We start from the raw sequence: 14,891 nt of genomic DNA on the forward strand, positions 1-14,891 counted from the left end.
GTTTGAATTAAAATGGCTCCGGGTCATTCTTGCTTCCACAGGGAGGTCTTTTTCCTAATCTCAGATGATGGAAATTATGCCGGGGAACATCGGATCGCTCCATGATCTGAATACTTCATTAAGCATTATGTGACCCAGCATTATGAGCAATGATATTCGCAATAACAGGCTGAAGAGTGGGAGTGCATACATTTACAAAAATTCACTTTAGATGGAATTGAAAACAGGTTATATATTCTGGCTGTAAAAATCCTTAAAGGACATTATGTTTACCAATAGGTCAGGGGTCAGTTTCGCTTCAGGGCCCCGAGTGCAGTTTCAGCCCATTGCTCAAAGACACACCCATGATGTATTGAACCAGGAGGATTATGTTTAAAGGTAGGCTACAAACAGCATACTAATGAGTATTTTTTGTTTTTTGTTTCCTGGTGTGTGGGAGTGGCCCTGAAAAGTACTTGAATTACAAGTTAAAAAATGATGACTCAACATGTGCTTCTAGTGAAAGCACGCCTTCCACATTTAGCAACTATTCATCCATTCAACAAAGACCTGAAGTAGGCCTGCTGTTTTAGAAGGGTTGCTTGTGTTGAAGTGACACAACAATCAAAAACAGTAATGTTGACCTTGTGCCAACAAAAGAGCAATCTTTGAGATTACTTAGGGTTTTTTATAATGCAAAATGTAAATGTGGATGTACTGCTTTATTCTGTTATGATAGTAATGAGCATGTTTTAATACACCAAATGATTAATCAAGAAAACACTTGGTAGATACATTTATATTGAAAATTAAGAAGATCAGCCTTTGTAAATCTAATTTATCTTTAAAAAAAACAATCCAAACAATCTGTCTGTCTCTACTGTGATGCAATGTTTAATAACTTGTGTGTTTCTTGTATTCTCAACTGCCTTGAGTCCCCAAGAATTTCGCCAATAAAGAGACACAATGATTATAGTTTTGTGCTCAAATAGCTGCTCTCTGGACTTTAAGAGATTAGCCAGTGAAGACTACACAGTTGTGAGGCAAAACTGCTAAACAAATATGCCTTAGATAATGTCTAGTCTCTTTAATGATCCAGGGTGCAGCATTAATAAGATATGGTCAGTGTTGATAACAGTGTGCTGCAGAACACATACATTAAAAACAGCCACAGTCAAGAGTTCAGGCGACGAACTGTCTGTGCAGTTAGTCATTTCTATCTATGTCTTACCACTCTTTATGACAGTAAGGTGGTTTTTTTTTACCACCTTATTGCTGCTTGATGTTCAACGGAAACTTATGATAAATCTGAACTGTGGTGGATGCTATCTTCTGTGGTGGGTGCCGACAGCCTCCTCTGATAAACACGTCCCAATTTCATTGTATACACTAACTGCCATAAGTGTACAAGAATTCAACAACAGTCTATGAGAGACTTTAAAGTGCCACTGCACATTCAACTTCATGAAAAGAAAGCAGCAACTGAGAGGCAACAGTATCAGGCCATTGTAGTAAAGAAGGCAAACATGAATGATGTATTGAAAAACTTTGTTTTGAGGTCACCATTGTTTCACTGATCAACAAGGCATGAAGTAAAGGAATATGATTTATTTTGCATGTCTGTAATCATTAAGAGGACTAACAAAACTCAATATTCTAGAGAAAAATCTCAGTCAAATGATGGCTAAATTTAAACTTCAACATTTTTTCTTCAGATAGGCCAGGTTAGTCATTTTAGTGACCAACAGAAATAATGTGACGAGAGCTTACCAAACGGAAGTATTCATGATAATAGTTACATGCTTGAGATTTGTAACCAAATGCCATTACAGTACAGTATGTCCGCAGAATCAGCAGCACTTAGCGCTCTTAATTTGCACTTTAAGATGTCCTTTAAGGGGGGTACTGTTAGTTATTCTGATGCTGCCATGGATATTGTCCCTTTGATCTTGTAAGTTTATTGTGCTGGTATCTTTTTCTGTTTTAAAGATAATGATCTCATGATAAACAAAGGTCAAAGGTATCTTTCTTTCTCCATGAGAAAGGAGAACAACTATTTCAAACTTGCTTCCTCATTAATTGAATTCTATTCATCTCTAGGGTTATTGCTGTTCTTATCAACATCACACAGTACCTTTGCAACAGAACATGCATGCCAGACCATTCATTTACAAACCAAATGTGTAAATGAACCCCCATACAAAACAGATGGTAACCTCAGTGAAGTCCATGTTGGAACACATAAATGTATAACCTATTGTACACATTCTCCTTCAGCTCTGTTGTGGTACAATGTTATGCCATGAGCTTTGCTGCAGGACCCAAGATGTCTACAACATGATTCCAATTGTCATCAAAACCTTGGAGAAAATAATATGGGGCATGATGCTGTGGTTAGCGGTCATGAAGTCAATTACTCAGGATGACAGAGCTAAACACATGCCAAGACTACTTTTAGCAAAAGATAATATGTGGTTCAAGCCAAAATGAACCCAAAGCCCCATGGGTTCAATGCTGTGCTCAAGGCAGCTCAGCACCCCCAAGCTGAGGCCATTTGATCAAAGATAAATTGTACTGTTACTAAAAATAAATCCAGGCCGAAGAAAAATAAGTTTCATGTTGAAAACTTTGTATCCATCCAAGATCAGGCAAAACATGCTATATTGAACTCTTTGACCAGGCAAGGCTTATTTGCTTTTTGGAGGCTTTCTTTCATATTCGTTAAGCCAAAGAAAGTCCATTCTAAGTGAAGGAAGACTAAACTGCAATTATAAAAAATCAAAGCAAGTACTCTACCAGCTCACTCCCATATGTCTACTTTGTACTTCCTATTCCTGCCTTTATCTGCATGGAGTTAGTCACTGTGTCTTCTCCCACAAAGCATGAGATGTGGAACAAAACAAGTCAATTATTGCCAGGCAGCAATTCAACCTACAGAGAAAGAAAGCTAAATGCAATTTCTACTGTTTCACATTTTAAAACAAAGCAATTGAAGAAGCTTCGCGGCTTTTTCTGTTTGTTTGTCTTTAAAGACTGTAGAGTGGAATCATATTCAGAATAACACAGCTCCGACAGGTAGCATCAGAGTAAATTACACCCTAAATCCTGCTTTACCTATATTTCCTATTTAACACAGGTCAGAATAAATTAATAAACCATACACAGAAACAAACTGCCTGAGTCTCTGATGTGTTCCTGGCTGTACTGTAGCAGCATGTCTTCTCATTCGAGGTTAGCTGCAGGATCCAGAGCTGTCAGTTTAAGACGACCCAGCATGAATCTGGGATAAAACCTTCAAAAACCATCAGATGGTGACATGACGCCACCTACTATAAGCTGTGTAAATGATGACAAGCTCTGACAGAGCGTCTGTCAGCAGGGACTAATGCAAAAATATTTTTGACGGTTTAAGCACACTCACAGCACCCTGTGGCAGAGGTGGTTATTTTAGGATCGCTGGGCCAACAGCCACTTTTGACTGAAGCATGGAAAATGTCCAACTCTCTTCTCTCTTTCTTTCTCTCACAGAAAGGGCCACAAACTTCTTCAACCCCATTTTCTCTCAGCCATTGCAAATGTCACTGCTCTAACTAATGCCAGATCCCATCATGCTTAATAAGTATACATTAGCTCCTGCAGACCACTGGTGTCCTCAGGGTGTAATTGTCATCATCTTAGATTAAGGCAAAGGGATATTTTCATAATTATGGCCATGTGGTCATTGCACGCCCACAGTCAGACACTGATCCACAAAATGTCTCTGGTGCAATTTGGTGGCTGCTCAGAATCTTCATGACTAGTTTAACACAATGTTTACAGCAGCATGGTAAGAGCATGCACTGTTGAAAGCAATAATTGTGAAATGACCAACAGTTATGATGTGAGCATACATAGTTTATCATAATCAATCTCACTCTTTATTTATTTATATAGCAGATTTAAAACCACCTCAGTTGGCCAAAGTGCTGTACAGGCAATAAATACAATATAAAATAACACAATGGGAGTAAAATAATAAAACAATTAAAAACATGATAAAAAGCACAATAACTAGAAACATATAAAAACACATACAAATGTAAAAATGTAATGTTCAACTAGTATTAAAAGCCAAATCAGAACTTATGAAGAAAATCCAAGTACTTGAACCAATAAAACATTAAAGGCTTGCAAATAAATACTGAGTGTATATTCCAAGCATTCACATGATATAAGATACGATAAGATAAGATTGTACTTTATTGATCCCAATTTGGGAAATGTTTGTGTTGCCGCAGCATAAAAGACAAGACATTTTACAATCAAACAAAACTAGAAATAAACAAGAAAGTAGAAAATATACATATTATTATATACAAATAAATATATACATAAATATATGACATGATATTAAATATTAAATATAGAACAGATTATATAATGTAAAATGTACAGTGTGGTTTTATTCCAAGAGAAGCTATGAAGCAGAGAGTTCTCTGCCAGCCAGAGGTGATTTGTTGTACAGAGTTATTGCAGTGGGCAGGAATGTTTTCCTGTATCGGTCCTTGAGACAGCGGAGCTGCAGCTCTCTGTTGGAGAAGGAGCTCTTGTCTGTCCAGCTGCAGGTGGAGAGGATGGCTGGGGTTATCCATGATGGACAACAGCCTGTTCAGTGTCCTCCTCTCCATCACAGCTTCAAAGGGGTCCAGCTTGATGCCGATGACAGACCCAGCTTTCCTGATCAGTTTATTGATTCTTCTGGTGTCACCGGCTCTGATGCTGCCCACCTCTGTTGCAATAAATCAGTAAATTAAAAAAAATGAAAGTTCACCAGGCAAATTTGTATTTGAAAAACAAAATCACATTCATATAATTGCATATGTACATGGACAAAATAATGTACAAACATTTTTACCAATATACACATTTGAAAGTCTTGTACCCCTCATTATTTTGTATTTGTACAAAGGGTTTAGGATAAATTGCATTCATATAATCTTGTGGCGCCTTTGTCTATTGATCTATTATGATAAGTATGGTTTGTTGGAGATAAGGTCACACCAAATAACATAATAAAAGTATAAAGAACACAACAAAGAACAAAAGACACTTTTACTGAAAGCAAAATGAGTGTAAAATCACAGAAATGGTCATAATGTCTGCCGCTCGTTCCAGCTTTTAGCAGTCTTAAAGTTCCATGTGTATGAACAACAGTTCACATTTTGGGCACAGAGAGTTAATGTCTCCCTCAATTCTCACATATACAGTATGAGAGTGAAAGTGTTTTGGTTTCTCCTTTTGAAATATGCACAGCCACTTAACTGGAGGTATATTGTTTCTGAGAGAACATGTTGTGCACTATTCAGCGACCCTGTTTTTAAAAGATCTGGTGGTGTTACTTGTGAATGCTAATCCACATGAGCATTTGAGCATGTAAAGGACACTTGCAGTAGAGCATGTCATCTCTCACCCATGTGGGAGGTTGGTGAAACGAGACAGTTTTATGTGTAAATTGGCATTGTTGGCAGTGACCACATGGGTGCTAAGGAAATGTGAGGGGGTCATGGAGGGGTTAGTTTGGCTCCCACCATCCTATAGCGTAAATCAGGGGGCCTCCTGTACACCACCCGGATTCTGATTTTCTTAACAGTCCATTTAGACTTTGACATTGTTATATGGCTGCAGTCTTAATTGGAGTACTCAATTCATCACTATGAAATGTGGGTGGGTTTGTCTTGCTCTCTTTAATCAAGGTCAATTAGTGGGGTTTATATGTTCAAATTGCAAGACCCACCTCAAAGATGGTGAAATGAATTTTGAGATGACTGGATTAGGACAACAATTGATGAGAAATAAGGAAATTAAGCAAACAAATAGGGAAGTTTCAAAACCAACCGAATGAATGTGGTTTTTGTGAGTTCTTGGTTTCACTGTTTAATTTGTGATGGGTAAACACCCACGACCTCTCCACTGCGGCATTAGATTAAAAGTAATAAGCTGCTGTCCCTCCTCCCATCTCCTTCCTGTTTCCTTCCCTGTTGCCCATTTGTCTCCTAATAATGAGACTTAAATAAATGCAGACTGACTCACTCAAATACCTCGCGATGATGCAGCACCGCCTCCTAAAGCCAACCACATGTCATTGCTTGCAATTGTGAAAATGTGGAAATGTGCACGTAGGACTCTCTGCCAGTAGGTGGTGCCATCAGCCTGGAAATATAAAATAACACAGCATGAAGGTCAAACTCTGTTCACAACTGGTGGAAACATGTATGTAGATAGTAAGGTAAATGGGTCTAGAGACAGTCTATGGCTGGGTGAGAAGTACAAATAAATATTTATATAAAATAGTCTTCATTGACTGTCCTTGTGGTTTAGTAATGGCTTTGATTCCTCTAGTGAGGACAAGCTTGAGCAATTATGCACTTTATATCTAAGAGGTGTAAATCAAATTCAGATGGGAGCCATGTGGCCTTACTCAAAATGAAAAATCACATGTTGTTTTCACTCACACACACACTCTTACACACACTTTTTCAATAAAAGTCTGTTTGGTGCACCGGGCCAGACTTTGCTCCGAGCTGTCAGGTCGAAGTTTCCAAGGTGTTCTTCTCTTTTTGTTCAACGTAGACCTTTTGGCTAGGGGGCGAACCATAACTCTTACCTCATTACCATGAAAGGTGCGCTCGCTCAGCGATTCTGCCCAGGTCACATCTGGCACCACCCAAAAAGAAAAGACAAGGGTGGAAGGGGGTGGAGAAGGGAACCCACTTTGTACTTCAAAGCAGGCGGTAAAATCTGCTTGGAGGTATTTTTACTGTATACACACATGAAGTTGTATTTAGCATAGATTGTGCACTTGATAGATAAGGCATCTCACATGTCTACTACTGTATTTCCTAAAAACTACACATCTATTGCATTTTTTATTCAGATTTTGTGTACATATTTTGTCTTATTTATTCCATATGTATAATTCTCTGCTTCTTCAATAGTATTTTCCCTATTTTATTTTATTTTATTTTTCTTCCTCTATATGGATGTTTTTTTTGCATTGCTTTTGTTATACACCTATACATCAAAACTATTTTCTTGTATGTGTAAAACTTAATGGCAGAAAACTGGTTTCTGCTTCTGATGTTGTATGAATATATTAACTGCCCTAATATACCAGAACCAGATACCAGAATTATCTCAAGGAAGGATTATTTATTGAGCTGACTAGTTTTATGCCACAATTTGTCAGTTTTTTACTTGACCTGTAGAGGGCCCTCTTAATTCCAAAGTGATGTTTGCTGGTGAACATCTGCTAGAGTTATGACTTCATCCCCAAGGCCGAGGATGAGAAGGAGACAGTGAATGGTTTAACTCAGGCTGCACCAGCCAAGGCCAGTTGTGATATGAGCCGTATATCAGTCTACAGGCTGAGGATTATTAACATACAGAGTGTGAAAGATAAAAGAACATCTCATCTCTCTATAATCCAAATACATGCCACCATGGGCATTATCTGCTTCTTTCCTTACTCTTCGCAGATCCACACTACACCCACAAACACATACACATTATGCCACTCACACAGTTGTTGGGGTTTAACAATGTTATGACTCATAACCGACAAGCGCAAACACAAATCATCCTTTCAACTAGGTGCAGCCGGCCAGGAGGAGATGTTCCAGCATGTACCTTGACATGGCGGCTCTGTAATTCACCACCACAGTTTCCATGTATAATTTACCTACACAAGAAGTTCTTCTTTCATGTATTATTAAACGGAATAACCCGTCATTTGGACTCTTCTCTGTTTTCACAGCACTGACTGTTTCAGAGAGATTGTATGTAAAAGTGAAGGAAGACATCAATAGGCAGATGTTATAATGTGTGAGGTCTCAATTGTGAAAAACATAGTGATTTGAGTTTAAAAATGCATAAAGCCTCTACATTGTATTTGGTTAAGTGAAGGGAAGTGAGTGGTTTGGATTTTATGGTGGCCGACCCTGAGCAACGGCCCAAAACAATTACATTAGGAGAAACGGGATTGACTTTCAAAAAGTGACGCTTAACACAAAAGTGCCAAAACACATGTAAAGAAACATCTTCACCAATTTGACAACATATGCACAGCATTTAGAAAACAACCCCCAACTTAATGAAACATGCACAGGGTTTACTAAACCCCTGCATTTAGCAAACACTGTAAATACAAAACACTCTTAATAAAAGAACTCAAAAGAAGAAGCTCATAACACAACAGAAATTGGGATACTAAAAACTGATGCACACAGCTGGGACTGTAGTACTTGTTAATATTTGGGGTTTATAGTTGGGCAACATTTTGACAAGGTCATCGCGGTTGTAAACTAGCTAGCTTACATAGCTAACCTAGTCATTTCCACTATACGCTACTAACAAGACACTTACATTTATGAGTATAATTTTATGTACATTACACTTTAAAATGAATCATCCTTTGAATGATATCACCCTGCATGTGTGATAACTTTGAGCAGCAGCCTCCAGATTCAGTCTGTTCCCAGCTGGAATTCATTTTTGTCCTGCCCATCATGGGATGTTTTCTGATAGGGCAGAGAAGCTATAATTTACATAGTGATGAATTTTTTTCCTGACTGAATGTCTACCCCCACTGCCACACACACACACACACACACACACACACACACACACACACACACACACACACACACACACACACACACACACACACACATGGTCTTGGGTCACTATGTCATGATACAATGCATTTCTTTCTAAACAGTGCTGCTCTTGAGTAAACTGTCATTTACTTTTGCTTTGCGAAATATGTCACCATGCTCTGTCATCCTCTCTAATCAGTCCAGCAGTTCTCCGTTTTGGTCACATAACCGCTGCCGCTGTGTCAGCTCAGGATGACGAGTCAATACCAGAGATCACTGCCACTGTGCCGCGTACTGAAACCACATGAGAGACACACAGTGGCCATTGAGTCTATAAAGGGAGCAGCCCGTTGCACAGAAAGAGCCACAAAACTCTGTCTTCACCCCGTTTTCAGATCACGAAAAGACCAAAAATAAAAGTCATCATAAAATATGCAGGGGGCTATTTTTGGGAGACAGCGTGTTTGTGCTAAAGGGAGCTATGGGACCTATTGGGGCATGCCTTAAACTGGTTTATAGGCTCACTGTTACAATGTGATGACTTGTTTTATGAGTAAGAGAGAATGTGAAGCGTAACCTTGTGAACGTACAGTGTATGCTTCATGGACAGAGACAGGAAGAACAGGCCAGCACAGCACAGGGCAGCAGAGGCCACATCCTTCCTGGCTCTCATTGTATCTCTGCCCAGTGTCCTGACTATCTGAATCATACTTCCTGAGTAGTAAGTCTGTGGGAGTAGCCACGGAGTATTACATGTAATGCACTCATTGTAGATGAGCTCTGAAAGTCTGCTTATTTCTGCATTTTAATCAGAATCAGAATACCTTTATTCGTCGAGGGGAAATTTACATTTACATTTGTTGCAGCAGAAAGGAGCCAAAGACAGCTTAATGTAAACTAAGAAGCATGCATAAAATAAAGTTTATAAAATGCCCTTAAGGCCTGTACATGTAGAATCTGTAGCTGTCAGATGTGTTGAAGTGTAGGCTATACAGTACAATTATTCTCTCTGAAATGTAGAGGGATAAAGTAAAACACAAAGTCAATACAAATAAGAACCTCAAAGCTGTGCTGAATTGCAGCATTTGAGTACAACAAAGTATTTACTTCTCTCTGCTACTGCCAAAAAGGTTTGAAATGTAAGAGTTGTTTTGTGTGAAGGTTAATGTAAATATGAACACTGTCACTAAACTGCAATCACAACCAAATAAGTGTGTGCGCTAACTTACATTTTCCAGCACATGTGCATGCCTGTGTGTTGTCCGTGTTCCTGAATGTGTATTCACCCCTGTGGCCCTCGAGCAGTACAGAGAATGTCAAGAGGCTGCGGAGGCAGCGGGGAGGCAGGGAGCGTGACTCAGCGTGGACGGTGATGAGACAGGACAGCTCTACAGCGGCGGGCACGCTGCTACATCACACACAGGCTGGATCTGAATATTGCATTAGAACACTGGGGCTGTCTTAGCGAGCCCCCCAGGCTCTGTGGAGCTCCAACTCAGCCTCTATCTGGGGGAAGGTCCACAGAGACTCATCCTCAGTTAACACGATGACTCTGGTAGAGTTTAACTCCTTCCTCAGCACATTTTTTTGGGGCATTTTCTCTTTTATTTGACAGTGCAGAATTGGGGGGAGGTGAGGAGGAAAGTGACTTGGAACGAAGTTCCAAAGGCTGGAACAGAGGACTTTGTTGATGCATGAATGCACTTTAACTACTCAGCTGACAAGGTGCTCCTACTCCTCTGTTTTGTCCGAGTTTCTCATAGTTGAGTGTGAGCCACAGTTTGCTGACGTATGTCTACCTGTCTGTGTTAATCTGATGACATGTAATGTAGGTGCTACTGTGAGGAAAGGAAAATTAACACTGTAAACACTGTTTCATTCATTCTTTCTAAGTAGCGGCTGACCTCGGAGTTGGAGTCTGGACAAAACCTAAAACCACAAAGCCCAGTGTATTTAGAGCTGTGTAGGGTGGGAGCACACAGGCATGGGCTGGGCTGAACTCTGCAGGATTGTAGAATGGGGATAAAGATCTGCACATGAGAATCAGGACGATGTTAAGAATTCCTCAGGGGAAAACTACATTAGTGTAAGAACATTCAGACACAGAAACAGGTGAATGTGGAAGGAATTAATATTCAATAGGTTGTGTAAGATTATTATTATTATTATTATTATTATGTAAGAAAATTATTTCTGACAGTATAGGTCGCAGGACACAACACCTCGGAAAAATGTAAAAGACAGATGCTGAAGGCACATCTGTCAACTCAACGCAACATGATCTACAACATGAGTACAAAGCCCCACGCTCCAGTGGATTTAACCATTAACCACAACAGCTGACATACAGTAATGCTTTTCTAAAAAACTCTATGTTGAGTGTTCATTTGAGTCACAGCCACTAACAATGCCCACTGGAGAGCCAGACGTGTTGGCAACCAGCGCGACAATACAATAGACAAACACTGCTCTGTGATCAGCCCTGCCCACTGATAGATTCCAAATGCAGATGTCATCTACTAGACAAGTCTGCATGGAAAACAATAATGTTTACAGGAAGGTGTCTGGAGCAAAACGGCTTCTGACTGGAATACTTCAGATGACTCAAAGTGCACTAGGATATTAGATGATTAACATCCGATTAAAAATCTGTTGTAGCAACTGTCGAGGTGCTATATTTAATCACCAAACATCAAAGAAAAGGGCCCTAAAAAGACAGTTACTGTACTTGGAGGTAAGCCTTTTGAAATAATTCATCCAGATGTATTTAATCTCCGCCGCAGGAACCTCTCTTTTGTCTGGACCACATCGTCTACGTCTTGATGGGAAAGATGCACTCACAGGACCTTTTCTGAATGAGCCATTGTCTGGAGTCTCTGGTCCACAGCAACAACAACAACAACAGCAAAGGAAGACGGCAGAAACAAATAACAATTGTACTGTTTTTGGAAGAGGAGAAAAAAGTCAGCCATTGTTGAGTTTATCCACGTCAGCGGTCCTGAGAAAAAGGGGGGCAGAGAAACAAAGAAACATGTCATGGCGCTCGTTTGGGGTTGAACTTAAACCGCAGTCCCTTATATTGAAGAGAGCAGGGCGGCTGTGTGATGTGGTGTGTGCATGTGTGTGTTCTTGGGTGGAGCAGGGGGGTGTGATAACCTTATTGTATGACTGCATTTTACACATAAATCTAATCTAATCCAAGCTATAACAAAAAACAGCAATTAAAATATTTTATGGGCCTATGTCTGCATTACGAAAAGGAGAAAGTGACAGAAACAGAAAATATATGCATGTCTGAACCTCATGTCCCTATAAACTAGTCTTCAATTTGAGTCCACTGCACATTGTGTATATAAATAGCATGCTTTTGCAGCGCTCTGGCTAAGTTTCAAGCTCTCTACCCTATTATTTATTTATAGGGACTCATTTAGGTTCAGGCCCTTTAGCTAATTTAGCAGCACTTTGTACACGCACGCAGTAAAATGCTAACGAAACATGCTGTGCGGTGCTTAAATGTTACGCGCATAGCCCTTTGGAAGAAAAAAGAAATTCTGACGTTTTCAGATTTGTCTGATTATATTCTTCTTTAATGTCAATGAACAGAGAAAGTATAATAGTACAAATATTCAGAAACATGATACAGTTCACATTTTATACATTGTGATATAAGAATGCTAGGTATATTCATTATGCTTATAGTATCATTTGCTTATTTTGCCCGATGGACGAATACAATGTTTTCAAAAGAACAGCTCTTGACAAATACTTGAATACTTATTTTAGGGTTTAACCTTTCAATCCAAATCCAGCTCTGCTTACCAAGTTATCTGGAAAACGTTGCTTGGTTAAACCTGGAAACTCTCAATGATTTAACAAGTCAGCAAAGTTCTCCAGATAATTCAGGAAACCTGCTTGGCTGCAGCTCCACATGAGTCCTTTGCATGATCTCGGTGTATTTGTTAATTTTGAACTTCTGTATTCAATGATAAGTTTTCCATGGAGCCTTCCAGAGTTTATTCAAGGACACTTGTTGTTCTTGGATCGCTGCTCATGTTACTCAGTCTGTGTATGTAATAAGAGCCTCCGTCTATCACAGTCTCCATCAGATGCACAATTATTGATGAGACCCATCTCTCAAATAAATAACAAATGGTGAGGCACTGTTGGTGCATTTTTTCCAATGTCATCCTCCCATGTCATATTAACCTGAAATGCACCACAGTGGGCCTTCAAAATGTTCACTCTGAATTTAAATGTTGATTATTGCTAACCTCAGATAGGAATGTCGTTCTTTAAAAATAACACATTTACTGTTTAATCTTTGGGTCACGAGCATGCTATGACCTTTTTGACCATCAAAATATCTCATTTGCTTATGTGAGTAAGACATGTTCTAATCTACCAACTTGTATTTTCTTGGTCTGTTTCAAGACTATATTCCCAATTTGAAGCTGATTTCCTTCGATTTATTTTGGGAATTTCTGCCGGATCAGTTGCTGTTCGATGTGCAGTTTGAGGGCTGTCACAAAACCAAATTATTGCCAGGATGATTAACCATCTGTAGGGCGATGGATTCCTGGCAAGTCTGAAACTTTGGTCGGATCCAGGTGTGCAGCTTCTTAATTTTATATAAACTACTGAAAAATGTTGTAAAAGTATTGAAGAAATATTTTACATTTCTTGTATAAAAAGGAAATTGAATAACATTGATGTTTGCCAAAAATGTTGGGGTATCGGAGTAAGTAGCACAGATAGGCTAATTAAAATGTGTGAGTTAAGGGTTACAACAACCTATAGTGGTCCAGCTTTAAAGACACACATATCTAAGCAACAGCCAACTGTGATGCATCGAGCTCAACACAATGAGAAATCCAGGGTGGAGCCCATTAAAGTTGAAGGGGAAAATATTTTTAGCAGCTTGAATATACCTGGCATCCAAACTGGAGTGTACAATGTCACTTACTGTTTGTTGCCAGCTGTCGTCATCCCAATAAAAATTAGAAAAAGAAAGTCATAAAAAGAACAAACACAGTTACAGTCAGACTCAGTCAGAAGAGATATGAGTCATCATTATACAGCTTACTGATACCTGACAGTCCTCCTCACATCAGCCTACAGCAGTCTGTCCGTTAGAGGCACTTCATCACCAGCATTATCACTCTCATTAACACTTACCTGCAAACACTGACTCACTCACTCAAAACCGTGATGCAGGTACGCAGAGGAGGGTGTGCACTGACTCAATCATGTACCAACGCACATAACAGACACACCCATATTTACACAAATGAAACTGAAGGGCCTGAAGGAAGAGGCGAGCCAACATAAACACTTGCTTTTCCTTCCCACTTTTCTTCTTATCTTTAGTTATTCCTTTGCCTCCTTTACTCTCTTTTTTATGCTGACACAGCTGCAAGTCAGTCAGGTTGGACTCCTCATCTGTGTGTGGGTGTGTGTTTGTCCAAGTGATAGAAGCTGGAGAGTTTGAGAGAGACAAATTATTCTCCCTAATGAAAGCCTTAATTTTCATCAATCTGCCATTTGCTATAATTCACAGGTTTGAAAAGTCTGTAAAGCAATGCTCCTTGGGGTTTCCCAATATTATTCGTCTGAAATAACAATGTTCCCACTGATTCATAGGTGTTGTTCAGACTCAGGTTATTGTCCTTCTACCAACATATCTGATTCAGAGAATCAAAAAGAAAACATGACTCCTACGACCTTAAGTTAACAAGGAAGTGAAGCAATAACAGGGCTGTCTTGTTTCCCATGTTCACGAATCACTTGATTACCATTACATTGTCCCAGAAATATGATCACTACAAAACATTGTGACTTACAGTAAGTATGTCTCACCTTGTGTTTTTGTTTGGATGATGAATTTTTGGACTTTTCTTGGGCAGAGTCAATGCTCGAGTGGGAAGTCATTGCAAAACTCAAGGTATATTTCCACTAACTGCGTCGACAAGTGGAGGATCGAGGTGTCAAGTAGATAAACAAAGCCTGATACTAGATGCTGAGGACTGTGTGTGTGTGTGTGTGTGTGTGTGTGTGTGTGTGTGTGTGTGTGTGTGTGTGTGTGTGTGTGTGTGTGTGTGTGTGTGTGTGTGTGTGTGTGTGTGTGTGTGTGTGTGTGTGTGTGTGTGTGTGTGTGTGTGTGTGTGTGTGTGTGTGTGTGTGTTCTGGTTTGTGTCACTCACTGAAATGGGGCTGTCGCTTCCTGGGAGCAATGAGCAACGAAACCAGAGAGGGCCTCTGTTTCCTGTTTATAGCATCTTC

This window comes from Notothenia rossii, assembly GCF_949606895.1.
Source record: "Notothenia rossii genome assembly, chromosome: 7".
In the NCBI taxonomy this organism is placed as follows: domain Eukaryota; kingdom Metazoa; phylum Chordata; class Actinopteri; order Perciformes; family Nototheniidae; genus Notothenia; species Notothenia rossii.